This window comes from Triturus cristatus, chromosome 6, assembly GCF_964204655.1.
Source record: "Triturus cristatus chromosome 6, aTriCri1.1, whole genome shotgun sequence".
NCBI lineage: Eukaryota > Metazoa > Chordata > Amphibia > Caudata > Salamandridae > Triturus > Triturus cristatus.
The window spans coordinates 1,556,407,222-1,556,432,989 of record NC_140589.1 but is presented as its reverse complement, the minus strand read 5'-3'; the positions used below and the strand labels follow the sequence as shown (position 1 = coordinate 1,556,432,989).

The following is a 25,768-nucleotide window of genomic DNA, read 5'->3' as shown; positions in this document are numbered from 1 at the left end:
CCTGCTTCAGTTAGAGATGGGTCAATCATAGGTATTCTGCCGAGATTCAAGCTCAAAGTATTCCGGCAGTTTGTGCAGCAATAGTTACAAAGATGCTCTCTTGTAAACTTCTTTGTGTCTTACAAATTACAAAAATTACCTGTCATAATTTACAAAGTTTTTCACATGTGGGGTTTCACCTAAAATAAGGGCATGCTGGGACAATTTTAAGTCTTAACCAGAGAAATAAGGTACTCAACATCCATACAGTTTCAAAGTCATATGGAAAACAGTTGTCAATGAGGACATTCTGGGCCACTTCCTCAAAATTCACGTCTTGTCAATAGACCTTTGTAGGAGCCTGAGAAGAAGAGGGGTTAATGACAAATCAAATCTTAAAGTACAATGTGATCATTATGAGCACACAATGAAAGTCAGAGTCAGTAAAGTGTTGCAGAAGGTTTATTACAAACTCAAAGCCAGACCGTTTTAAATCAATCCTAAAAACATAGTATAAAAGTATACAATAACTAAAGGGAGAAAAAGCGTCTTACAATGTTGGTCCTCAACAGTAAAGAACATATAAGTATCTCAGTAGCCGTGATACAGAAAATAAGGAAAATAATTTGATGACTCGTTGGATGGTTTTGATCCATCTCTGCATACATGGAAAAGGTTTGCAGCATCTACTAAACCCTACACTAACCTAGAAATAGGGGAAACCCTATTGAATCAAGGTAGCTAGAAAGGTGTCAACATCACACCTCTGTAGAAGCTCTATAGGTAAAGAAGCTTGTATAGCACAAAGTCACACAATCAGAGCTGTCAAGAGAGGTCTCTACCTCTCCAAACCAAAAGGGAATCTGACTAAACCCAAGGTGGGTTCACTAATTGAAATACACAAAGAACATTCAAGAAAACATTACCTCATACACACCATAATATGTTTTTCAGTTCCCTGACAAGAACTTGGCACCTTAAACACTATTCCCATTTTCCAGTCTCCGCTTCAGAGGAGTCCTTGGTTCCTCCCATCGTCTGATAGTACCAACTGGTAACACTCCCTTTGTTCTTCATTAAAAACATTTGGCCTTGCCAGCTCTTCCTCACCTCACTCTCTCAGACATACAATGTGCTTTCCACTGACTAAAAATGCCTTTGGTCCGCACCTGCAAAGGAGAAAAATATACATAAAATCAACTTTCACATTACAATTACCTGTCTCGACGGTAAGCTTAAGGCCCTCAACCATGCTAACTTAACATTTCTCTTTAAAATATATTAGTTCTACAACATACATATAATCCAATAAATTAAATCTTTAATAATGAATCAAGCTATATCATGCTGTAATCTTATATGTGGCACAATACATCAATACATTTTTTGAGCAAAAACGACAACTGGTCACAATTTCTGAAGAAAGCATTAACACACTTATGATTCATTCTCACTAATCCCTGCAAATGCACTGCATTGTAGTGCACCACCTTACAATCGAAAAGACCAAATGTAAATGCATGTATATGAGGCCTAGCAAGATGGAGCGAAACGTATGCTATTCCATCAAGTTAACTCGCAAAAAAACACATATTGATTTTCTGCACCAACTACCACTCCCAGGGAAGTATTGGCAATCACAAGGACATATTGCGAGCTTTTGATGAAAACTATGCTAGTGCGTAGGCATAGGAAAATCAGAAAACTCTGTGAACAATGGATTGCACAATCATCAGAAGCTACATGAGACTGCTCATGTAATGGAAACACCCCACACCACTAGACTTCACTTCCTATTCTGGCCTTGTATAACTTGTAAAAGCATTAGCAAAAGGCAGTTCAAGCAAAGAGGAGCAAACCTACAAAAGGAGTTGTTGTTGCTGTAGCACAAGACCACAGGCTGTCACTTAGCATGCAGACAGAAAGTGAAAGAAAAGAGATACAAACAATAGAGACCACAGACAGCGATTTAGATAAGGGGGAGAGGAAAGATGGTCAGGGAAAGAAGAGAAGGCCAGAGGTGAGGAAGAAGACACTGCAGAGAGACATGTGCTAGAAAGAGGAAAAGGGTTGTGAAAAAGATATGGAGACAGCTAATTGGCTGCTCCGAGAGGCAGAGAAAGAGAAGTGACAAGGAAATATGTGACAGCAAGATGAGTGACAGAGAAAAAAAGAAAATAAAGATGGAGGAGGGTGACAAGCAAGGAGAGGAGAGAAAACAGGGCAGGAGAAAGAAAGAAGGGCAGAGGAAGAGAGTGGGGAGACATAGCGAGGAAGGTGAGACAGACAAAAAGGGAAATGTTAGGGATACAGAAGGAAAGAGAGAGAAAACAGACTGAAAGTCTACAAGGGAGAAAAGAAGAGAGGGAGGAGAAGGTATGTCAGATGAAGTAAGACAAAGGAAAACACCTTAGGAGAAAAGAGAGAGACTAAAGCAAGGAAAGTTGCCACATTCTCTTATAAATGTCTAATCTGGCACAGAAGGATGGTCCTGGGTTTTATCATTTGCCAACATAATGGGCATATTCTGCTATGGCATGACATCAGGGATTTGTATTCTGTGCCAAAAAGAATCTGGTTGAAAAATGATTGGTGTGTCATAGTAAAAATATTGCTGTATCTTAAATGAAAAAATGATTGGCATATTCTTTAGAGTTTGACCAGCACTCTCCTTGAGTACTAAGAACGAGTTAAAGCTTTTGCAAATTATACCACAATAATCATATTGTTTTGGTAGTGGCATAAAACACTGAACCTTTGATTTTAGATATTGTTGGAAGCCATATGCACTGTTTTAAAATTGGACCCTCTGCATCTTCATTGGGTCCTACATTCCCTTTAGGGTACAGGTAATGAGCATTTTGGTGTTGATGGATTGGAAGTGGATGGCCCACTTGTAAGTTCTTCAAAAAGTATTTGTCCATCTCTACCTCCACAGTAAGGACTGTAGACCTCATGTAGATCTGAACGATTGCAATCTGTACGAAATGTGGGTATTAGTTGAGGGGGGTGAGTATCCACCTCATGTAATAACCACAAGCCTTGTCACAGTGAACCATTAAAATTATGTTATGTTATGAGTATTTGTAAAACAAACCATCCCCATCCTGATGGCATACTGGCACTGAAAAGGTGTGTGCCTAGCCCTGCCTATGGTAGGTTAGTTAATTGAAAAGACAGGTCTTCAGCTTCTTGCAGAATTTAATAAGAGAGGAGCAGGCTCTGATGTGGTATGAGTTGTTGTTCCATGCTTTAGTAGCGATGTAAGAGAGTGATCGCCCTCCTGATCTGGTTCTGTGTAAGCATCGGATGTGTGTTAGGAGTACTCCTGCAGAGCAGAGGTGTCTGGATGGTTCGTGGAAGGAGATGCAACTGTTCAGGTAGGTAAGGCCTAAGTTGTGTAGTTAATCAAACTCAAAAGGCAGTTGTGGCACCAATACACTGCACATGTTAGTATCTACTTATTCACCAAAGTTTCCCACTCCCAGAGATTTGACTGCCATCAAACCCCAGATCACATAAGGTGATCATATCAGAGACATGGGAGTGCAAAATCAATATCTCAAATGTTATTCCATCATCAAATGATAGTTAATTTGATATTCAAATACTGATGATCAGGAGTCATTCCATTTACAATTCATCCAAGTGAAAAAGTGTTCATGCCCTAGATTTTTGCAATTTATTGATTCATATTGAAATTGTTCCATATACATTTCCAATGGCCCAACCAAAGCAGTGTGTCCTTGCCTCAGAACTTCATCAGGGCCTATAAAAATACATACATATATAAATAAACTAATTATTAGTTGCACAGCACCATCATTTGAACCTCTCCTGCCAATCTTATCAGCTTTAATGCGCAGGTTATACATTTTCTAGCCAATTCTCATCACTTATATCTTAAGAATCACTTTAAGTTCCATAATTCAAAATACACAATTTTCCATGTCTTATCTTCATAGACTTTTTTTCTTTTATTGTGTTAATTATTCCTAACATTCTTATTAAATGTTAATTACAGTCATTATGCTTGAAATTTCACTGGCAAAACAATGCTTCAGAAATTCATATGGTATACATTCATATTCAAACTGTTGATAAAAACAAAGGGCCTACTATTATCTTAAGTACAATCACATTTCATAGCTAATGTCCTACTACGTTATGCCATATTAGACCATTCCACACACTGCAAACAGAATGATATGTCTCCCAATCAATCCCTTCTTCATTCACCACTTGAAAAACTCCTGACCTTGAATCTTATTATCTGACAGCTCAACTGCAATGGTTAAATAGTTGGGTTTACTGTCAAATGAAACCTGGGTAAGGTGTTGTTGGCTCACTGCCTGATTTGTAGGACTTATTGAAAGCCTTTTTGCTTCCTAGGCGGAGACTGCCAGCAATTTCTCAAGAGCTCCCAGTGATACTGAAGCAAACCCGAGTCCAGCTATTCACCTGATATGCCATTAAATAGGATGAAAATAGTGGCTCAGGTAGGGGCATTAGCAGGGATTTAAAGATGGATTACCTTTGGGGTTCACAATGTTGGAGAGCTATATCGGGATGGAGTATTGCTTAGGTTTGAAGACTTGGCTGAAGAATTTAGCATAACTAGAGGATAATTCTTATCACACAGGTAATTGTTTGCAACAATATGGAATTAATGGAGAAATCGAGATGCTGAACCTACCACACATCAGATGTGTCAACAGCTCTATACAGCAACAGGGTGTGTAAGAGCTGTGGCGTATATTTATATTGTGCGATTCATGCAAATATTCTTTCTCCTCTTGCTGTGTTAAAAATAAAATGGGAGAGAGACTTACAGCTCCAAATTAATGATTTGGACTTGGATAGGATTGTAGCACATATAACAGCGGTTTCTAGAAATGCTAGGTTCAAATTAATTAATTTCTATATCCTGCATAATGCTTATCTTACACCTGGCAGGATTAACAAGTTCTATGTGACTGCTGCTGAATAATGCCCTAGATGTGGGGGGGGCCAGAAGTGAACCACATGGTATGGTCATGCCCTTAATTAGCAGGTTTCTGGAAGGAAGTAGAATAGTAGAAGTAGAATAGAACATATTAATGGAATAACCTTGTGTGATATTTCTTGCACACCCTTGGTCTGCCTCCTAGGGGAATACCCTCATCCTAAAAATAAGAAAACTACTACTAGATTTACTGACTTAGGTTTCATTTTGGCAAAACAAGAATTGACTATGCACTGGAAATCAGTGCATGGCCCTTAAATTACTAGATGGCGTAAAAAAATGGTTGAATGGGCAAGTTTGGAGAGTGCTGTGAGATAAAAGGAGGATGAGGGAAAATTAAAAAGGGTTAAAGAATGGGAACAGCTGGTGGATAGTTTATTGGCCCCGTAAGCAGAAACAGATTCATTGAATAGCTCCCTGAGTCCTTGTGGGTAAGGGAAGGGAAATTTAGTTTAATACTGATAAATTGGGGGACAATGAGTACTACTGTGATATACTTGTCCATGAGGAATATTTTGACACTTTATTTATGACTGCTTTGATTTAGGGGTAAATGTGGGTGGGAGGATTGATGTCATAGTTTTATTGTACCAATTTTAGTAGACTTAAGATATGTATGGAATATACAGTAGTTGGAATATGCTTGAATGCTTGTGAAAGCATGTCATATGAGATATATTAATATCACTTTTAATCTGTAAATTATAGTTATCTGCAGATTTCTCTTTTTTAACCTATATTTTAATCTATTTACTACAATTATCTGTGTACCTTTTTAAAGCAAATTAATGTTTATGTAGTGTCGTCATTTATGATCTGTATTATATGCCTCATACACCACTTTTCCCCTCTACGTAGCATCTATTGCTCTCCTTTTAATTTAGATTGCCTTAAACATGACGCTTAATCAATCTTCAAACTTACTAGTTCTCTAGTGGTGCTGAATGCTCACTCAAAATTCCATAACCGTTTACTTATAATGCCGGCATCAAGGACTCTATTACCTACACCTCACCTTTTATACACGTCACAGATGTGTCATCACAATGCCACCAACCTTCCAACCGAGCCCACGCTACCACGTATAGAGTAAGCGTAATCTTGGAGTGGTTCCACACACCCTCGTATTAAACCAAGCATTAGAGCCACGCATCTACCAATTAACATTATACCAGCAGTGACACCTCAATAACTCTCCCCTCACTGATTTACATATTACACATGTGCTGTAGCAACTCCTCGCTTTTATAATAAAGAGTCAAATTCAGACACCCTTTCGTATGTGTTCATGATAGCAGATAAGTAGTAGGCCCCATATTGGAACATCATTTTTATATAAGTTACTCTTCCCATACATAAATAAATCTTACAAATCAATGTATTCATTACATTAAGGTAACAGGCGATTGTCAATCTCACCTTCTTGACATATCACATAGCAGCAGCACATATTAATTAATTGTCATCTTGACCTAAATGATTATAGCTCCCACAACTGGTCCAAAAAATGGGGCCCTTTGTTCCGAATTTACATTTAATTTTCAACTGGTGCTTCTAATGTTTCCATATTACTTCTGATACTCAGCATAGAGGGTGTTCTCATAGTCCAACTTGCTAGTGACTAGGGCATGAGTGACAATTTTTCTAGTGTTGCTGGCAAGCCAATGCAAGATCTTCCTCAGCATCTTCAGGGTGTGGAAGCAGGATGCAGTGACGGCGTTGACTTGTGCAGTCATGTCCAGTTTGCTGTGGGTGAATATTCCAAGGTTCCTGGCATAGGATCTGGGTGTGAGTGTGGGTCTGAGTTCAGCCGGCTACAAGTTGGAATTCCATGGTGAGGTGTTCTTGCTGAATATCACTACTTCTGTCTTGTTCGTGTTGAGCTTGAGGCAGTTGGCTTTCATCCACTTAGCGACTTCAGTCATATAACCGGTGAACTTGTTACTGGGATTCTGTTCAGGAACAGAGCTATGTTTGGGACCATAGAACATCAGCATGTAGGGACTGTGTCAACATACCACCTCAGTATCTATGAGCCCGCGTTAGACTAGCTATAGTGCCTCACTTACCCTGCTAACCTTTCCAGAAAAACATGTGAGCCCACCCCAGAACACAACCCTCTCAGGGATCGCGGTAACAAGACACACACTTTCGCTTTCTCACTTGCACTTGTTCACCATAAGTTAAACAAGAGACACGAAGGAAGTGTTTAATATTTATTTAAACTATTGTGCCCAAATATGCAGTATTTTTGCCAGAATTAGAAAACAAATGCATACCAAAAATATCATTAGCATAAATATTGGATCATATATCATAAAAAGCCCTGTAATGCTATAAAACTGATTAGACTAAACATCCTCCTTTTCTACAAAAGCTAAATGATTATATATAAAAGATCTCTGGGAGTAGTGGTGGAACCCGTTACCTAGCATTCTTGCCTCAGGACCTTCTCTCTGTGTGTTTTTTTAGAATTTCTGTCCTCAGTTATATGACAAGATCTGTGTTCACAAACAGCAGCTACATTCTCTTGTCATGTCTAGGTGCTAGTGTTTGACCAGAGAGAATAACAAGGGTCATTGTTGCTTGACCTTGTCTAGTGTGTTCAGAATAAATCCCAGGAAAGGAATAAAATACAAAAACATGTGCAGGTTCTGTGTGAAAATACAATGTGGCATAAAAACAAGCACGCTATGTATTAACATGTGCAAAAATAAAAGCGACCTACAGCGTGCACAACCAGGCAAACATAGGAAAAACGCAAATGGCCCATGCAAGAAACAAACAACAATCTTGTTTATACTATTCGGGTCTTGTCCAAGAGGAAAAGTATGAGTTGTATTCCATCTGTGTAGGAGAGGATGTGGATGTCATGTGCAAGGATGACATTGGCCAGAGGGATTATGTGTGAATTGAAGTGGGTGGGACTGAGCGATAAGCCTCGAGGCAGTCCACAGATGAGTTTGCTAGCTTCCGAGGAATAACGTGCCAGGCTGACAGCTTTTGTTCTATCCGTTAAGAAGGATCAGATCTAGCAGAGAGCCAGTCCTTGGATGCCAATCTTGTGCAAGCGCCTGATGAGAATGGACTATGAGACCATGTAAAGTGCTGCAAAGAGGTCCAGGAGAATTAGGGCTGCTGTGTTTCCTCTGTCAAGGATTATGTGGATCCTGTCTGGGTCTGCAATGAGTACTGTTTCGGTACTGTGGTTGGGTCTGAATCCAGAATGTGTGGCATCGAGGTGCTGGTGGCTGCTGAGGTGGTCAGTGATACCAAAGGGGATGATGGACGGAGCATTTGAGCAAATCAAACACTCACCCCCAGTCGACTGATCTGGGTTTAATCCATCATCATTCTTTAGCTCACTCCACCACCCCAGTTCAGACATGGCCATAAGCAAATCAGTCTGACCCTGTGCCTCATGGGAACAGTCCAGCCCGAACTGCCAAGCCATGTCTTCCCTGAACCAGAAACAAGCATCCTGGGAACGGTTTCGGGTTCACAACCCTCTTCAGCCAGGCTTTCTTGAATCCAGTGGCAAAGTGAGCAAGGGACCCACGTCTGGGCATACCATGCCAACTTAGGGCGAACAAAGCGATACCAAAAGGGATGATGGACAGAGCGTTTGAGCAAATCAAACACTCACCCCCAGTCAACTGATCTGAGTTTAATCCATCATCATTCTTTAGCTCACTCCACCACCCCAGTTCAGACATGGCCATATGCAAATCAGTCTGACCCTGTGCCTCATGGGAACAGTCCAGCCCAAACTGCCAAGCCAAGTCTTCCCAGGACCGGAATAAAGGATCCTGGGACTGTTTCGGGCTCACAACCCTCATCAGCCAGGCTATCTTGAATCCAGTGGCAAAGTGAGCAAGGGACCCACGTCTGGGCATACCATGCCAACTTAGGGCGAACAAAGCGATACCAAAGGGGATGATGGACAGAGCGTTTGAGCAAATCACTCACCCCCAGTCACCTGATCTGGGTTTAATCCATCATCATTCTTTAGCTCACTCCACCACCCCAGTTCAGACATGGCCATATGCAAATCAGTCTGACCCTGTGCCTCATGGGAACAGTCCAGCCCGAACTGCCAAGCCATGTCTTCCCTGGACCGGAAACAAGCATCCTGGGACCGGTTTCGGGTTCACAACCCTCATCAGCCAGGCTATCTTGAATCCAGTGGCAAAGTGAGCAAGGGACCCACGTCTGGGCATACCATGCCAAATTAGGGCGAACAAAGCGATACCAAAGGGGATGATGGACAGAGCGTTTGAGCAAATCAAACACTCACCCCCAGTCAACTGATCTGGGTTTAATCCATCATCATTCTTTAGCTCACTCCACCACCCCAGTTCAGACATGGCCATATGCAAATCAGTCTGACCCTGTGCCTCATGGGAACAGTCCAGCCCGAACTGCCAAGCCATGTCTTCCCTGGACCGGAAACAAGCATCCTGGGACCTGTTTCAGTGAGGCATCAGTTGATTAGTTTCTCTATGACCTTTGCTGGGTATGGTACAAGGGAGATGGGTCTGTAGTTGGAAAGCTTGGAAAGCGTGGCTGGGTCAGTAGATGGTTTTATGAGAAGGGGCATGATGCTGGAATGTTCCCAGGTGTCTGGGAATGTGACTGAGTTGATGGAGGCGTTGAGGATGGGGTACTTCACTGAACAGTAGGAGTTCTTTGGTGAAGGGATGGGAGGGGCATGGGTCAAATTGAGCCTCCGAGTGAATGGTCATCATGGTAGCAGTGGTTTCAACTGTGGTGATGGCAGGCTAGGAGGTTAGAGTTGGTTCATCAGCCGTGATACAAAGTTGAGTTGCAACAGTAATGTGGTAAGGTGAAGTGTTGAAGCTACTGTATATACAAATGTGAATTTGCTCTAAAGGAATTCTGAGAGCTTATTACAAAGGTCTTGTGAGGGACTGATGTTGCTGGAGGCGGCAGGAGGCAATGTCAAATCTTTGATGATGGCAAAGATTTCCTTGCTTTTGTTAGTGCTGGCATTGATGCAAACTACAAGAGCTTTGATCTTGGTGTTCCATATATCCTAATGGTAGCGTTTTAGAGTTGACTTGAAGTGACTAAATAAACCTTAGCTCACCCCCTGGTAGCTGTGGCACAGAGCAGATAGGCTTAACTTAAAAGCAATGTGTATAGTATTTTATACAGTACCAAAACTGTAATCAAGTCAAAACACAGCACAAGAAAAATTCCGAAACCGATTTAGAAAAATAGAGTATGTTTTAATAAATGAAATGACATCAAAACAACAAAAATCAAAAAAGAGAAATCTGAGTTATGAATTTTTAAAGTTTCATTATAAAAATAGTCTAAAAAGCATTAGGGCCTGAGCACGGTCATCTGTGAACAATTGACCCACATTTAGGTTCAAGTTAAGGCAAACTATTAAAGGTATAGAACACCTTAAACCAGGTGTAGAGCACCTTTATTGGATCGGTCCTCTAGAGGTTTGTGAAGCCAAAATGTTTCTAAGTCTCAAGTTTCAGGAAATGTTAGGAGGTGTACACTCTGACATCTGTCAATGGCCTAGGACCTTCGGGACATCAACACTTTAGGTGTCAAGACTAATCCAGCAGAGGCAGAAAAGGTAGCTTCTAGCCAGGCGGTCAGCCAATGACCTTTGGAGTCCACTTCCTTCTCCTTTGTACAAGAGGCACCAGGTAAACCCAGATATTGTCTCTTTAATCTGCTTCACTGTAAATAGCTTGAATATGTCTGCAATAGCTTATTTTCCTGTACAGTAAGTGGAGCAGAGCCATATAGATTTGCAAGTATAGGACTCAATCCTCTCCTGATATCATATGGAATGGTGCAAAGGCATGAGCGTCAAATATATTATTCACTAGTCCATGGGATTTGTTCTGATCTCTCAACTGGATAATCTCCAACATTTTGTTCCATTTGTTATTGTAAAAAACTCTCTTTCTCATTTCTGAAAAGATTCTTACATTGACTTTTACAACCCCAAAATCTGTCTGAGTTTACAAACTTTCCTAGGAAAAAGCTGTAATTTCTTAACAGCTGTCTTATGCTCTCTACATTTACAAGCAAACCACCCCTGGGTATGGTTAGTAAAATATGTATTCCTCACCTTCCCAGCTGTACTCAAGAATGAACATAAGCAAGCACGCATGTTTTTAAGTTAAGGAGGTAAACCAGACTCATTTGTTTATAGAAAAAATTATTACTCGGATCATAAAACAATAAAAACCTAGAGTTGTTTTGGACCAAGATGAATATTTAGTCTCAAGGGAATATCAATGTCTAATGGCAAGAAATATTTCCCTAATTCAGCTTCTTTTAAAATGAGTTTACCCTGTAATATCTAATGTTCATATTCTTCATGCTACATTATATCAACATAACAAGTTTAAATAGATTATAAGGAATTAAGGCAGTGGTGGGATCCAAATCTAAAGGTCTCTCTGTCAGGTTGTCTTGTTCAAATCGTCCATTTATATTGATTAATCCATTTTGACACAACCAGTCACATATATTACTTGACTCATTTGAAGGCAAGACTGTTGAAGATTTGCATTTGGAAAATTACAAATTTCACGGATATCATTTAGTGATTCATCTGCTTGTAACTGCTCATTTTTTAATTCAAATCTCCCGCTGTGATCAGGATACCTCTTGTGTATTCAGATCTCAGCATAGTTAGCAAGGTTTCAAGTTTTCAAAAAAAGGTCTTATTAGCCTTTTTCTCCTTGTGGAGATATATATTTACTAAGATTAATATTCTATTTTGACCTTTGTCTACCTGTACCTCAGCAACCCTTATTTATGACCACGTACTTTCTGACTATGACCTTCATATCTTCCTTATTATCCTTGCTGAAATCACCATAACCAGGCCTCCACATAATCTTTCCCTGAGCATGCCCTGATTAACATTTAGATTCTCTCACAGTCATGTCTCCTGCAGAGAGATAACATGGTATTCATTTAAAAGATACTGAAATGTTCCTGCCTTTACACACTGCTGATAGCCATACATATTCCAGGAGCAAAATCTTAGGCTGCCAGACAGCTCCAAATCCTATGCATAATGCTTCCAAGTTAACCACAATGCATTTCAACCATAGTCACTGTGCGGAAAAATGATTGTTTTTATCATAGAATGTTGTACAACCCTCAGTTGGATATTAATTGTTCGTAAACACAATACACAAATTCTTTCTTTTCACTTTGTGCTGTCATATAACAATTTCCTATCTTTCATTTCTGTGATGGGTATTGTGTATATCCTGTAGTTGGTAAAAATTAACTTGATTATCTGTCAAATCTCCATGCAAATGCAGAACATCAACGACCTGTTTGTTGGATAGAGTTCTGTTCCCAAACAAACTAACAGTGTTTAGTCACTCCTCATATTTACGAATTTAATTAGTAGTAAAAAGCAAGATAAAAACCACTTTTTAGGTCTCGCCTAACAGTTGTGTGTGCTATTGCTGCACGGGGTATGGTATACAGTAAATGTCTTGGAGCCCTTCAATTACTTACCATTTGTTGTCTTAATTCCAATACTTCTTAGCTGCCTCCTTATTGGCCACCATTTGTCACAGATCACTTTCTTTCATTTGTCCGGAGCATGGACCAAGTATTAACTAATTTTGTTTATATGTGTCCTTCTGCTGTTCATCCGCTGGGATTCGGTTAACTTTTTTTCCATTTTGATCTGCCCTGCATTTTTTTTCTATATTTTGTTTTCTTTGTTGGACTTGTGCAATTCCTTTTCCAACAACAAGCATATGCCAATAACTCTTGAAGCAGTTTGTGACTTTGTTTTACTGTTCCACGCTTCCTTTTACCAACACCATTGAGTTGCTTTTAACTTACATCCCATTCCTTGTATAAAGTGCAGGCTTGTTTGTTTGATTTTGCCTGAATTTCCTTTGAATTCAGTACTTCCTTTTACACTAAGAAACAAATGCCACAGACTCTTAAAGCAGTCTGTGTTACTGCATGTGTTTTTAGGCTGCGCTTGTTGGCTTTTTATACTGTCTCAGTTTTGGGCAGTACTGTAGTTAATCCATTTCTACTTAAAACCTGTGCCCTCAGTCTCATGTATATTCCATCTCTTCTCGGCACATACAAAGTATGTGCCGGTTTAAAGTACTTCAGCTTTGTCCCTACTCCACTAAAATCGACCCCAATCCAGTCCAACCTATCCCAATCTATCCAAATCTACCCAAATCTACTCCACTCTACCCCAATCTACTACAACCTACCCAACTCTACTCCAATCTACCCCACTTCACCCCACTCCACTCCAATTTACTGCAATCTACCCAACCTCACTCCAATCTACCCCACTTCACTCCATTCCACTCCAACCTACCCCACTGCACTCCAATCTACCACACTCCACTCCAGTCTACCCCAATATACCATGCTGTAATCTACACCAATGCACCCCAATCCACACCACTCCAATCTACCCCACCACACTCCAATGTATCTCAATGTACCCCACTCCACTCCTCTACACCCCAATCTACCCCACTCCACTCTACTCCAATCGACTCCAATCAACCCCACTCCACTCTATCCAAACCTACCCCACTCCACTTCTGGAGCAGGATGGTGCACTCCGATGCACAGAAAGGCAGAGAAATGATTCATCAGAGGCAGAGACTTTGTACGCAATGTCCATCCTCTTCATGCTGCGCAAATGAAGTCTGCTGGTCCCATGGAGGGGGAAGGAATTTAGAAAACCCCTTGTTCTAGGGGCCCAAGATGGGCTATAATACTGTAAGTCACAGCTCAAATGTAGCAGTGCTCATGCTTCAGTTCTATATTATAAGAGGCCAGTGCCCCCTACTTTTCCACTGTTCCAAATTTACCGACACAATTTACAACTGTTTATAGTAGTGCTTTAGGGAAAGCATCAACAATCATGTGGCAATGAATATAAGTGCACTACAGAGCTGATTATGATAAGTTCGTGGTGGGTAGTTCTTGCATTTGTGTCCCACCTAGATGGTCCCTGCAAGTAGCACTTGGGCCACCTTCTCACTGCCTTTCCACCTTTTGGAAATTTCTCATTAAGGAGCCTGCACGCTGCCTTCCCACCTCTCCACACCACGGTGCCCCCGGTCAACAGGCTTGATAAATATGCGTTTAGAGGTGGCACATTGAGAGAAGGCATGGAGCGTTCAATGGAATCCAGACAGATGGCTATGTATGAAGAGAAGACATCACTTAAGAAACTGCTGTTTGCAATTAAGGACACAAGGTCGCCCTTGAATGTAAGGTTGATACTGTGCCAATAGATATTAAGTTGATCTCAACTGACATAAATAAACTTTCTTCGAGAGCTGCCTACACCATTAAAACATTGTAAAGTAAAGTCAACTTTCTCAAGGATTACACAAAACAACTCCGTCTATGAGCAAAAGATGATGTGGGTAGATCTCAGCAGAATAACATCAGATTGGTGGGATTCCTAGAAAAGGTGGAAGGCAAAAATACAAAACACTTTGTACAGAACTTTATACTAACAACAGTGAAGACTCGAGATCTCTCCATCAACTTCATAATCGAAAGACTCCACAGGATACCAGGATTGTGCCAAAACCCAGGGCCTGACCTAGGCTTATAATCACATGATTTTTTAAATATAGAGACTGTAGCACTATATTGAGAGCAGCCCGTCTAAATGCCCGGTTTCGATTTGAAAATCAAACTATAATACCATTCCTAGATTACACCGAGGAAGTTCAATCAAGAAGAAGCTCCTTTCATAGGGTCAAACTAGAGCTTTGTAAATGGGACTTCCAGCATTACAGACTACACTACAGTAAGGAAGCCTTACTGGCCTTCCATTCCCAGCATTATGTCATATTGCTTTTTTTGCGCACAGCAGGCCAGCCTGTCATCCTACTGCTCTACTTGCAAATACAACTGGCCAACTTCCTGTTTAGTCCCTGGTGATGCCCTGAGCCTCTCTGCGTTACCTCAAGGAAAAGAATGGCAAGAGATCTGCTCCCCTCAACCACAGGAAACCACACAATGGCTTAATTAATGTAAGATCACTCCTTAAGCATAAAACTTACATTTGAGACCTGTTAAAAGACAACTACTGGGACATCCTTTTCTTAACGGAAACTTGGCTTAATGCCAACTAAGCCCCTGGCATCGCCTTGGCCATAGCGGAGGGTTACTCAATCACCCACATCGATCGTTCCTTCTGTGTGGGTGATGAGATTGCCATCATTTACTGCTCCAAATTCACCAGCACTTTCTCTAAGCTTGATGGAGTAGACCTTATCAAGGGACTGGTCTTCTCCCTACAGGTATCTCCAAACTTTCCCTCTCTGGTACCTTCTTCTATCGTCCTCCCAAAGCCTCTTCTTCTTCTTTTGATGCACTTATCAATCCCTTCACCCCCGCTCTACCTACAATTTTCCAATTTTGTAGTACTGGGAGACTTCAATCTTCACATAGATGACTCATACTGCAGATTAGCAGAGCAGTTTAAAGAGGCGTTTTGTGATCTCAACCTCCCTCCATTGGTAGCAGGCGCCACCCAGAGGGGTGGACACACCCTGTATCTGATATTTTCTCATTATGCCTCACTTACAGTTGATTCCCCCATTCCATTGATCTGGAATGACCCTTTCCTAGTGCCTGTTCAGGTACCCCTCTATTTTGCCCGTTCGGACCAAATACAAAAGCATCTCCAGGCCGGCCCTGAGGGAATATCCATGAGTCCAGCCTATCATATCTGTTCTTTCAGATTGAGGCTGGCACTTCGGAGATGATGGAGGGTGGTATCACTTTCTTCAAAAATCCCGTAGCACAAGGCTTTGATAACCTGAACCCTTCTAAAACGTCTTCTAGTTAGCGAACTGCACCGTCAGCTAAGTGGTTCACACCTACTCTTCAGGAAGAAAATCTTAAATGCAAACAATTGGAAATAAAGGGTTGGAAGAACTATGTCACTGAGGACACGTGGATGTATATCACTGCCCTCAAACAGTCCTGTAGAAATATTAAAAAAGCTAAAATTGCTTTCTTTTCTACGCAAATTGCAGCAGTCGAACACGCCCCTATAACGGTCGTCAAAATTGTTAAATCATTTTTGCAGCCAGATGCCATCAAACAAAGTATCCCCATTTCCAAGTCTCTGGCAGAGGGCCTATTCTTATTCTCCCATACTAAAGTGGACAAAATATACTCCAACTTTAGCAGCCAGACTGGCCCCCCACAGTACTGAGATCGCCACCACCGCCTCTACAGACAAGACGGTGCAGCAGCTTGAGTCATTCAAACTAATTTCATTAGCTGACTCGGATTTTATAATCCATCAAATCTAATCCAGCTCGCAACTTGATCACTGTCCCCACTTTAAGCTCACCAAAGCGGCCCATGCCATCAATTTTCAAATCAACACTCCATTTAACCTGTCTTTGGAATGCGGCAACGTGCCTCCTATTTGGAAAACGGCATTGGTGGTTCCTCTTCTAAAAAAGTCAAATGCCGATCCATGCACTTTGAGTTATTATAGGCCCATCTCTCTCTTTCCACATCTTGAAAAAATGTTAGAATCCCTGGTGAACCATCAGTTCATAAGGTTTGTGGAGAAGAATAAGATTCTACATCCCACCAAGTCAGGCTTCTGTGCAGGCTTCAGCATGGAATTAGCCCTGCTCGGAGTCACTGATTATATCAGGGTCAATCTTGACTTTGGGCAGAAAGCAGTGGTCATTTTATTAGACCTCTCCTCCGCTTTCGACACTGTGTCCAACAAGATCCTTTTTCAAAGACTAGAGCAGGCGGGAATCACAGGCAGTTCTCTTAAATGGCTCTGCTCCTATCTAGACAACAGGTGGTATTCCTCTCTCCCTTCTACTCCTAGTTTAGAGCCATAAGCTGTGGTATTCCTCTAGGATCATCATTAATCACTACCCTTTTTAACATCTATCTGGCCCGTTAGCTTTATTTGCACAAACTTGGGGTTTGAATATTGTTTCATACACCGACAATAGACAACTTATGTTAGCCATTCAGCAACTCACTGAAATTGTAATTGGGGATTTTTAGGGATGTCTTCCGTCCATTGCTCAATGGATGCCTAACAGCTGTCTTCAACTCAATTCTGAGAAATTCGAAATGTTGATGTTTGGCTCTTCCTCCCCTTTTGAAGCAATGCAACCCCAGCCCTCTGATTTAGGGCTACCTCTCCTTACTCAGTAGTTAGGAATCTGGGGGTTTAAATTGACATGGACCTTTCCTTCAAACCACACGTTAAGGCTACTGCTGCTAGTTGCTTCGGACTGCTTCTATTCTTGAGGAAATCCTTTAATATCGTCCCCCAGACACCCACAAAGGGATTGTACAAGCGCTAATCACCTCCAGATAGGACTATGATAACGTGCTCTATTTGGATGCTCCCCAGATTCTGCTGTCTCGACTTCAAGCCATAGAAAATGCTGCAGCTAGGCTAATTTTGAACATCCCCAAATGCCAATCTATCAGACAAGGGCTAAAAGATCTCCACTGGTTACCAATTAAATCTAGGATCACATTTAAAACTTTTATGATCACACACAGAGTACTTCACCATCAGGGTCCATCAGGGTCCCTGCTATATTCAAGACACACTCAAACATTATTCTCCTGCAAGGGCACTTCGCTCATCAAACCTCAATCTATTATGCATCCCTAAATTTCGCAAGGCGAGATCTGGAAGCAGGTCTTTCTTGTTTCTAGCCCCCAGTCTCTGGAATGCTGTCCCACCTCCCCCCGTTCCATCTCTAGTGAAAGCTTGTTCAAGGCACAGCTGAAGACAGTTCTGTTTGGTGAGCTGTAATACCAATCCTACCTAACTTCCGCAAACGCCAGGAAGTTGCGCCCTACAAATATCTTTTCATTCATTAATTCACTCAGCACGAAATTATCATTCCAACAAAATTATGAGATTGTGTTTTTTTAACTCCCTAGGGGAAATAGGGGAGTGGCTGGAAATTTGGAGACATGTGGTAGCCAAGAGAAACAAGGGATCTATGATTTCTACCAACACAAGAGACAGCATCTAGACGGAGACAAAGGCAGTGAAAGACATAAACAGTCTGTGGCCAAAGGTGGAGGAGAACTCGAGTCTCTGGGATGACCATAACAAAGGTTGCCTGGGAATTACTTCTTGGTGGGTTGTGGGTGGTGTGGAGGGCGAGAACTGTCGGTGGAAGTCAGCTGCATGAGAACAAGACCATAAAGGCCTTTCGGCAGTTAGTAGTATGTAACAGACCTTAAGTTGGCAGGTCAGAATAATTACACAGGTTTGAGTGTATTGGAGGGCAACCGAGATCTCAAGCATTGAGGAGGCGGGTTGTCTCACACTTGCAGCTTGAGGCAGCGGGTGGGATGGGACAGTTTGAAGGTAGAGGGAAAAAGTCTCAGAAAAGCCAAACTTGGGGAAAAAAGTAGAACAGGGATGATGGGTAAAAGTTCTAAACCTCTAAACCTAAGTTGCATTTGACATGGGAAAGGTGGGTGCAAAGAAAAGGATCATTTCTTAATGTGGAATGTGAATGGGTCAGACACTCGACTGGAAAAGTGAGTGGTTTCGACATTCCTAGCGAGGGAAGATACACATCTCATTCTCCTGCAGGAGACATATCTTGGGGGTCCATAATGGTGGCTTCCTTGGCAGGGGTAAATGTTTGTTGGTTCTGTTATGTGCTTTGGTGCTGTTTCTGACTTGGGGGGCGTGCCGCTGCTGGGGGCCAGGAGGAACGGCCATTGGGGCTTCCCTCCCTGCTGGAGGGCCCTGTGTGCTGGCCTCCCTGGGCCCAGCTATGCCCCATGGACCTGGAGGAACTTTGGCTTGGATTCATTCCTTTTAAATACAGGACTCCTGCTTCTAGCACCTCGTGAGTGCTTTCTTTTTATTGCCCTAAGAAGGAGGACAGCAGGGGCTGCGCAGCGCTGAGCTGCAGCCCCTTTGAGAGGGAATCCCCATCGCAGTGATTCTGCTGTGATGTCTGAGCAGCGGGTGCCCACCCCGCATTTTTCTTTATCTTCGCAGGTGCCCACCCCGCTTATTTGATATTTTAATATGCGGGTCGCCACCCCGCTTATGCTTTTATGTAGAATGGGTGACCACCCAGAGTTATGTGCCGTTACGAGCGGATGCCCACCCCACACTTTGGCCGAGAAGAAAGCCGCTGGCCCGACCAGGAAGCCAGGCGGCCTTGCCTGACTGTGGGCGGGGCCGTTGACGGGTGCCGGAGTCTCACGGGCTCCATTTCCGCCTGCCCCCGTAGCTGAAGAGAGGTGGAAGGCAACCAGGAAGCAGTCTAAAGCCAGCACATGCAGAGCAAGGCTCCCATGAACTGAGGGAAGCCCCGCGTGTAGAAGAAATGCTGATGCTGGCTCGCAGGGCTCTCCTGAGAAAAGAGAGCCCCGCACATTGCTGCCCGTCCAGAGGAAGGACCGGCGAGAGAGGGGACTTCCCCCCAACCGCCCGATGAGTAGGGCTTCATGCTGCGAGGGGGGAGTACCTTAGTGGTCCCGCCAGAGAGCGGGTCGCTCCAATGATGGTGGGCAATTTGATTTAGAAAGGCCAAGTGGGGCTGAAGAGGCACAGAGGGGCCAGGGCCCCTTTTTACTTTGTTGATTCCCAGCTGCGCCGCTGTAGCGGGCAGCTGCAACATGGGCACCTTTGTTTCTAGCACCCCAATGCGGGTCCAGAGGGCGCCGAGGTGCCTGTGCTTGCTGGTTATTTGCTCCCAGCTACCATGCCTGATAGAGGGCAGCTACAATGGTTGGCACATTGGTTTGGAGGGCACAGTTGTGCCAAGGCCCCTTTACCTGATTCTCAGCTGCGCTGCACCAGCGCGGGCAGCTGCAACGTTTTTGCATATTTGTCCAAAGGGCACAGTGAGTGCCCAGGCCCACGTTTTGCATCACAGCTGCATGGCACTTGGCGGCAGCTGCAACGTTTAGTCTGACATTTCTTTGGGGGCATTTTGAATGAGGTAGGAGTGAGATGCACTCCTCTGCCCCAGCGCAATCGCGCACTTATGGATTCTGCTGCATTGGCAGCCACCCTGACATTTGGGACATAGGGCATTTAAGCCCTCTGAGAAGGCCAAATTGGCCAGGGGGACTGTGAGGTTGTTAGGATGCCAGGCCCTACTGTGATGTGTGTGGTGCGCAGGAAATGTGATTTATGTACTGTGAGTTATGCACCATGATTTATGCCTCTAATATGGTTTATGTTTAGGAGGTTATCTGCATACTGTGGTTTATGCTTGTGAGGTATTCTCCACTGTGATTTATACCTAATGTGATTTATGATTAGGATGTTATTGTCTAATACGTTTAGACTTAGGAGGTTATGGTCTATTATGTTTAGGCTTATGAGGAAGGCGCATAATGTATTTCACGCATGATGTGATACTGTGCATAATATGGTTTGTGTTACAGGATGATGCTGAGTACAGTGTTTGCCAGTAATTACTGGTTGTGCTCTATGTCTATTATATGCTCTACAGTTAGTCTGTTCACTTTGTGATGGTTCTGACAGTGGTCCAAGTGGCCCTGTCAGGTGTATATAATCCCCTGTAAATATTGCCTAGTGCCAGTTGGCACAGTGTATATTGTGTGATTACTATTCTAATGTGTTTTATGATAATACAAAGGCTATTTTTGATATAACCTTGTGTGGAGTTCCTTTTGTGGTGTGCCTAGTGTGTTGTTGCTGTGTGTGTGTTGCGCAAACGCTTTACACATTGCCTCTGGAATAAGCCTGACTGCTCGTGCCAAGCTACCATGGGGGTGAGCAGGGGTTATCTTTGGCGTGTAACTCCCTGGCCCTGACTAGAGTGGGGGTTTCTGCCTGGCTTTGGCGCAAGCCTTAGCCAACCAGAAATCCCATTTCTAACACAGATCCTTGTAAATCTGGGAACGTTTAAACACCTATGAGTGTTGCTTGGAAACACCCACCATAACGCCCATGGTAACCTCCCTGACGCAGTTTAAGACAAGGCAGCCACCTGCGGTGCGTTGCTTTACACCATATCTACGAGGCCATGAAAAGTAACACAAAGTGGCTTTGCGTGCCTCTGTAGATATGTAGATGCGCCACCGGAGCATCATAAAAAGTGAGGTACAGGCAGTGCAAGGGGCATGTAAATAAGCCCCTTACTGAAGAGGTGGAAATTCATGATTGAGAGGCAGAGGCAGAGCAAGCAGGACCAGTCATGCACAGCCCAGGAGCCTCAGTGTACCTAGATAATCGTGACAGGCAGCAACCCATGTGCTGGTGGGGGCAACCGAGCTGGAATGGGGACCAAAGCAGCTCTGGCAATAATGCTCAAACCAGCCCTGCTTCCTTCATCTGTTCGTGCAATCTCTCTCATTCCATTCTCTCTCTCTCCGTCCTTCTCTCTTCTCTCTTCTCTCTCTACTCCCTCTCTGATCACCTTCTCTCTACCTTCCCCCTCCCTCCCTCTTTTTCTTGCTCTCTTGAAGCCTTCTGCCTGCTGCAAATAACCTCAGGGACATGTGGAAAGCTACAGAGGCACCAGGAGCTGCCTCTGCCCTAAATATTTGCCTCCTTGTGGAATAAAAGGCCGGTCCGGCCCAGGGGGCACAGTCATTAGGACTGTCAGTCGCCTTCAGCAAATACGGAAGCAATAGGATTAAGGAACACTGAATACCAAAACATTCTCACCATACCACCCTGCCTGCGAATACAGGTACAGAAGTTTGTCTACGAGGGAAACAGAAAAAACAAAAAGAGATATCACAGGAAGGTGATTTTCTGAACAAAAACTAGGTGAGCTAAAGCTGTTAAAGGTATGGATGGTAGAAACCTCATCTCAATTTGTAGGGTGTGAGGAGGAAGACAGACGAGGTGGCAATGAATAGCATGTTTCATACCATATTCTCATTATTCTGCACCTTGAAACAATATATGCTACAGACATTTGTGCCAACAAATGAGTGAAAACAATCATCTTTCGATATCTGCATTGTGTGCATTTGCTGCATCAGAGGCAGTGTGGCGTAACAAGTTGTGTTCGATAATATATATCCTATGATATATTGAGGGTATGAATACCGTTTCTAACAAAAAATGTAAATTCCATTTGTAATTAAAACTATCACAAAAAAGCCTGGTAATCTGAAAAGCTACATAAAAGCTAGGTTCGATGGTGTACATATGACCTATACACATAAATAATCTTCTTGTCTGAACATTGAATCTAAGATCTGAAAACTAGAAAGCAAGTAATTTGTAACCTATGACTTATGTTTTTCTCTTTCCTAGCGCTCGTCATTTCTCCCCCAGCGTCCAATTACACATTTCTGATGGGCCACCATCTATCCAGCCGGGAGAGATATTTTCATCTCTGTGCAGCAGGAACTGAAGTGGCCTGCTTCTGCAGAATACTAATACGAGCTGCGCCTGCAGAAGGAAGCATAGAATAAGGAAGCATAGCGACACCTGGACTTTCCATTCATTATGGGGCTAATTTATGAGAGCCCTGCGTCATCTTTGCATCATGTAAAGTGTTACATGCGTGACCCAGCGCTCTCAATCCAATTTCTGAAGCCGCCCAAATCCACCCTTTGTGGCTTTGAGTGGCCTCATAAATCATGAGTAAGGCAATGCAGCGCAAATCGCTGTGTCACCTTACTCTGCACTCGGGAGGCGTTCCAGGGGCATTGTGGTGGGTTTTCCCATGCAACACCCATCGAATTTGATGCTGCCTCAGATTTCCAAAATCATGTAAACCTAGGGGAGGGACAAATCCTTACGCCTCCCGAGGTGAGGTGTAACTAGGAGAAATATATTTATTTCTCCTCATGTTGTCCTCTTTCTATGTATGCTGCATTCTACAGTACACATAGCAAGAGGAAAATGCCAGTGAACTCCGCCACCGTCTCTCCTCTCCTCCGTCCTCTTCTCTGGGCACTGGCAGCACAGAATGGAAGCACCCAGGCTCTCCCAGTCAATCATGATGCTGCGTTACAGCAGTGTTGTTATTGGTCTGAGCACCGTGGTTCGGCGCTAAGAGAGGGACTGGGAGCCTGTGCATGTTCTCCACACAGGCCATTCATTGCTACGCAGAGACGTACTCAGACGTCCTCGCTTCTCTCTTCTCGCTTCACAAGTGATCGCTACGGCGGCACCCACACAGATTCTTTCACCGGCTGGTGTAGAAGATCGCTAAATAAGCATACAAGAATTTACTACTCCAGGAATGGTTTCCGAGTTTGTCGGCTGACCTTCTCTCACCCAAAAGGACCCACTGAAGAAAGTAAACACGCTTCTTTTGTTCATTCAGGCTGTCCTACCCCCTCCTTGAGTCCTGATGAAGACCCGACACAGATGCATATGAGTCTGCACTAAGATATAGGGTCGAAACGTCGACATTCTTTACGTGCATCCGTCCACACAAAGTCCCAACAAAAACAAGGGAATTCTTCATCCAGTTGTGTTAATTGTATTCAAAAGTGGACATCCATGACCTAATGTTTTGTCTATATGTATGAATATATGTCATTTGTTTTATCTTTGTACAGCACCATGTCGCCAGTCACGACCAATCACTAAATGTATACACAGTCTTTGTGTCTCTTTATTTTCGACAGCTATTTATAATTTGTCGATTGATTCATCACATGGTTTATACTAAAGATTGACCTTTTAGAACCATATACGGTATTGTGTGTCTCCTTATATCCTTCAAAGGGATATGTCCATTGATATGTATTAATTACAAGTTTTCAAATTATTTGTAATTCCCGACAGAACCATTGTTATTGTTTAGTGTTCTATACACAGGCTGTGCTGTGCATTACAGTCCAGTGGAGAGCATGTAAAGTGCATATGACGGTTTGGCTGGCCCAAGAGTGCCGGCCAAACCGTCATGCGCACCTAGGGAGTGTAAACCACTCCTCCCTCTGCTTTGGCAAGCCCAGCTCCGGCCCACCCTAACCTGGCTCTGAGTCTGCAGTAAAAAATAAAATGATATTAGCTTCATGTTATTATCATTTTCTTTTTCTTTTTTTGCACTGCTCAAAGAGCAGTAGGGGGAAGCTCCTCTGCCTTAGCGGAGGTGTCACCACTGCTGTTAGGATTGTTTTTGTGCAAGAAGGTGCCCCTTCCTGCACAAAAACAATCCTGCTTGCAACATAGACACCCTTGCATCATGGTGCAAAGATGCCTACCTTGCTACTAAGCTGCCGAAACAGAGCCAGCACAAGTAGAAAGGACAGGAATGCACTGTATTGCTTAAATATGGAGAATTCCTACCTTTCACTTTGGTGTAGGGCAGTGCAGAAAGGTGCCTTGCTGCACTGCACTATGCCAAAATGCCATAAATGAACCCCTTAGTGTTTATATTATTCAACTCCCTTGTTTTTTCGTTGAGGCCAAGGTCAATTAATAATTGTGAGATATGTGAGACTCAGGGGCTCCTCGTCACATTCTGCATGAGGCCCGATCATTTTGCATATGCACTGTCCAGAGGAAGTACACATGGGCTCTGTGATATTCTCTAAGGTTGTGAGGTCCCCTCAAGTAAGCAGCTTTGAGATAACCAGCTGATAATGGTGTATGTAGCACTGTAAAAGACCTATTGCAGGATCCATATAGCTGTTAAAACAATCAGGCACACAACCTACACAGCATAGTCATTGCTATCAGACTTTGGAACTCTGTTACTCACTATAGACTAGAATCATACTGTTGCACTCTACTGGACTCACCAGGAGGGGAGGTGACAATCCAGTTAGACCTACATTATGACAGAATCAGAGCTTCTGGCTTGGTGTTGGTCTGTCCCAAGCCGCCTCAGGGACTCAGAGTTCCACATTCAATAATACCATTCTAGGGGGTTACACTAATAAAATAAAACATTAGGGTAAGAGTCATAGACTCTTCAAAGAGGAGAGACATTACAGAAACACCCAAAAACACAGACAGGCTTCGACTTACACTAAACTGTATCTTTCCGATTACACTTGAGAGAATACTTGTTAGATTTGGGGGTCTCTAGTTGGCACAGGTATGCACTTGTGACAAATAGGGACCCTTTCCTCTAGAAAGGGTAAGGGGGTACACTCCTAAAATAACCCCTGCTCACCCCCTTGGTAGCTTGACACAAGCAGACAGGCTTATCTTAGAGGCAGTGTGTAAAGCATTTGTGAACAAATTACAGTAATCAAGTGACAACACTACAGATGGACACCACACAAGTTTTATATCAAAAAGTAAGTATTCTTTATATAGATTTACCACAAGACCATAAACGACAATGTGAGAAGTTGGCCTGATATATGCTGTCCACTAGTTATAGTGGGCACCTTGTATCAGTCCAAACAACCCCTTATGGTTATAGGTTAAAGACAACCTTTATTGAAACTATCCTAGCGGTAGCTATGGAGAGTAGCCTTCAGGCTAAGTCTTGAAGGATTGTAAAGCAGCTTGTTTTACCAGTCTATAATCTCTTGAATGATCAAATGGAAGGACAACCACACCAGGTATATATTTAAAATATATGTATTTAAGATATATTATTTTATTTATTTTATCAACTTATAGGGCGCAACAGCTACCCAAGAAGGGTTTCCCGGCGCCTAGACACAGCTAGCTTGAGGACAGAGGAAGGGATGACTGTTAAGTGGTTATTGTTCATACAGCCAGGTCTTTACAAGCTTTCTGAACCTACAGTAGTTTTCTTCCTTCCGGATACCGGGGGGAAGCGTGTTCCACAGGGAGGGTCCCAG

At 42.9% G+C, this 25,768-nt stretch overlaps 1 long non-coding RNA gene across 1 annotated transcript in view; it reads left to right on the top strand.

The window, feature by feature from the left end:
- LOC146821661 (uncharacterized) overlaps positions 1-23,695 on the top strand; it is a 79,385-nt gene extending 55,690 nt beyond the window's left edge. The window contains exons 3-4 of the long non-coding RNA XR_014962751.1: positions 4,372-4,478; positions 22,302-23,695. This is a non-coding gene — a long non-coding RNA (uncharacterized LOC146821661). The remainder of the gene's footprint in view (positions 1-4,371; positions 4,479-22,301) is intronic.
- Positions 23,696-25,768: the final 2,073 nt, after the last annotated feature.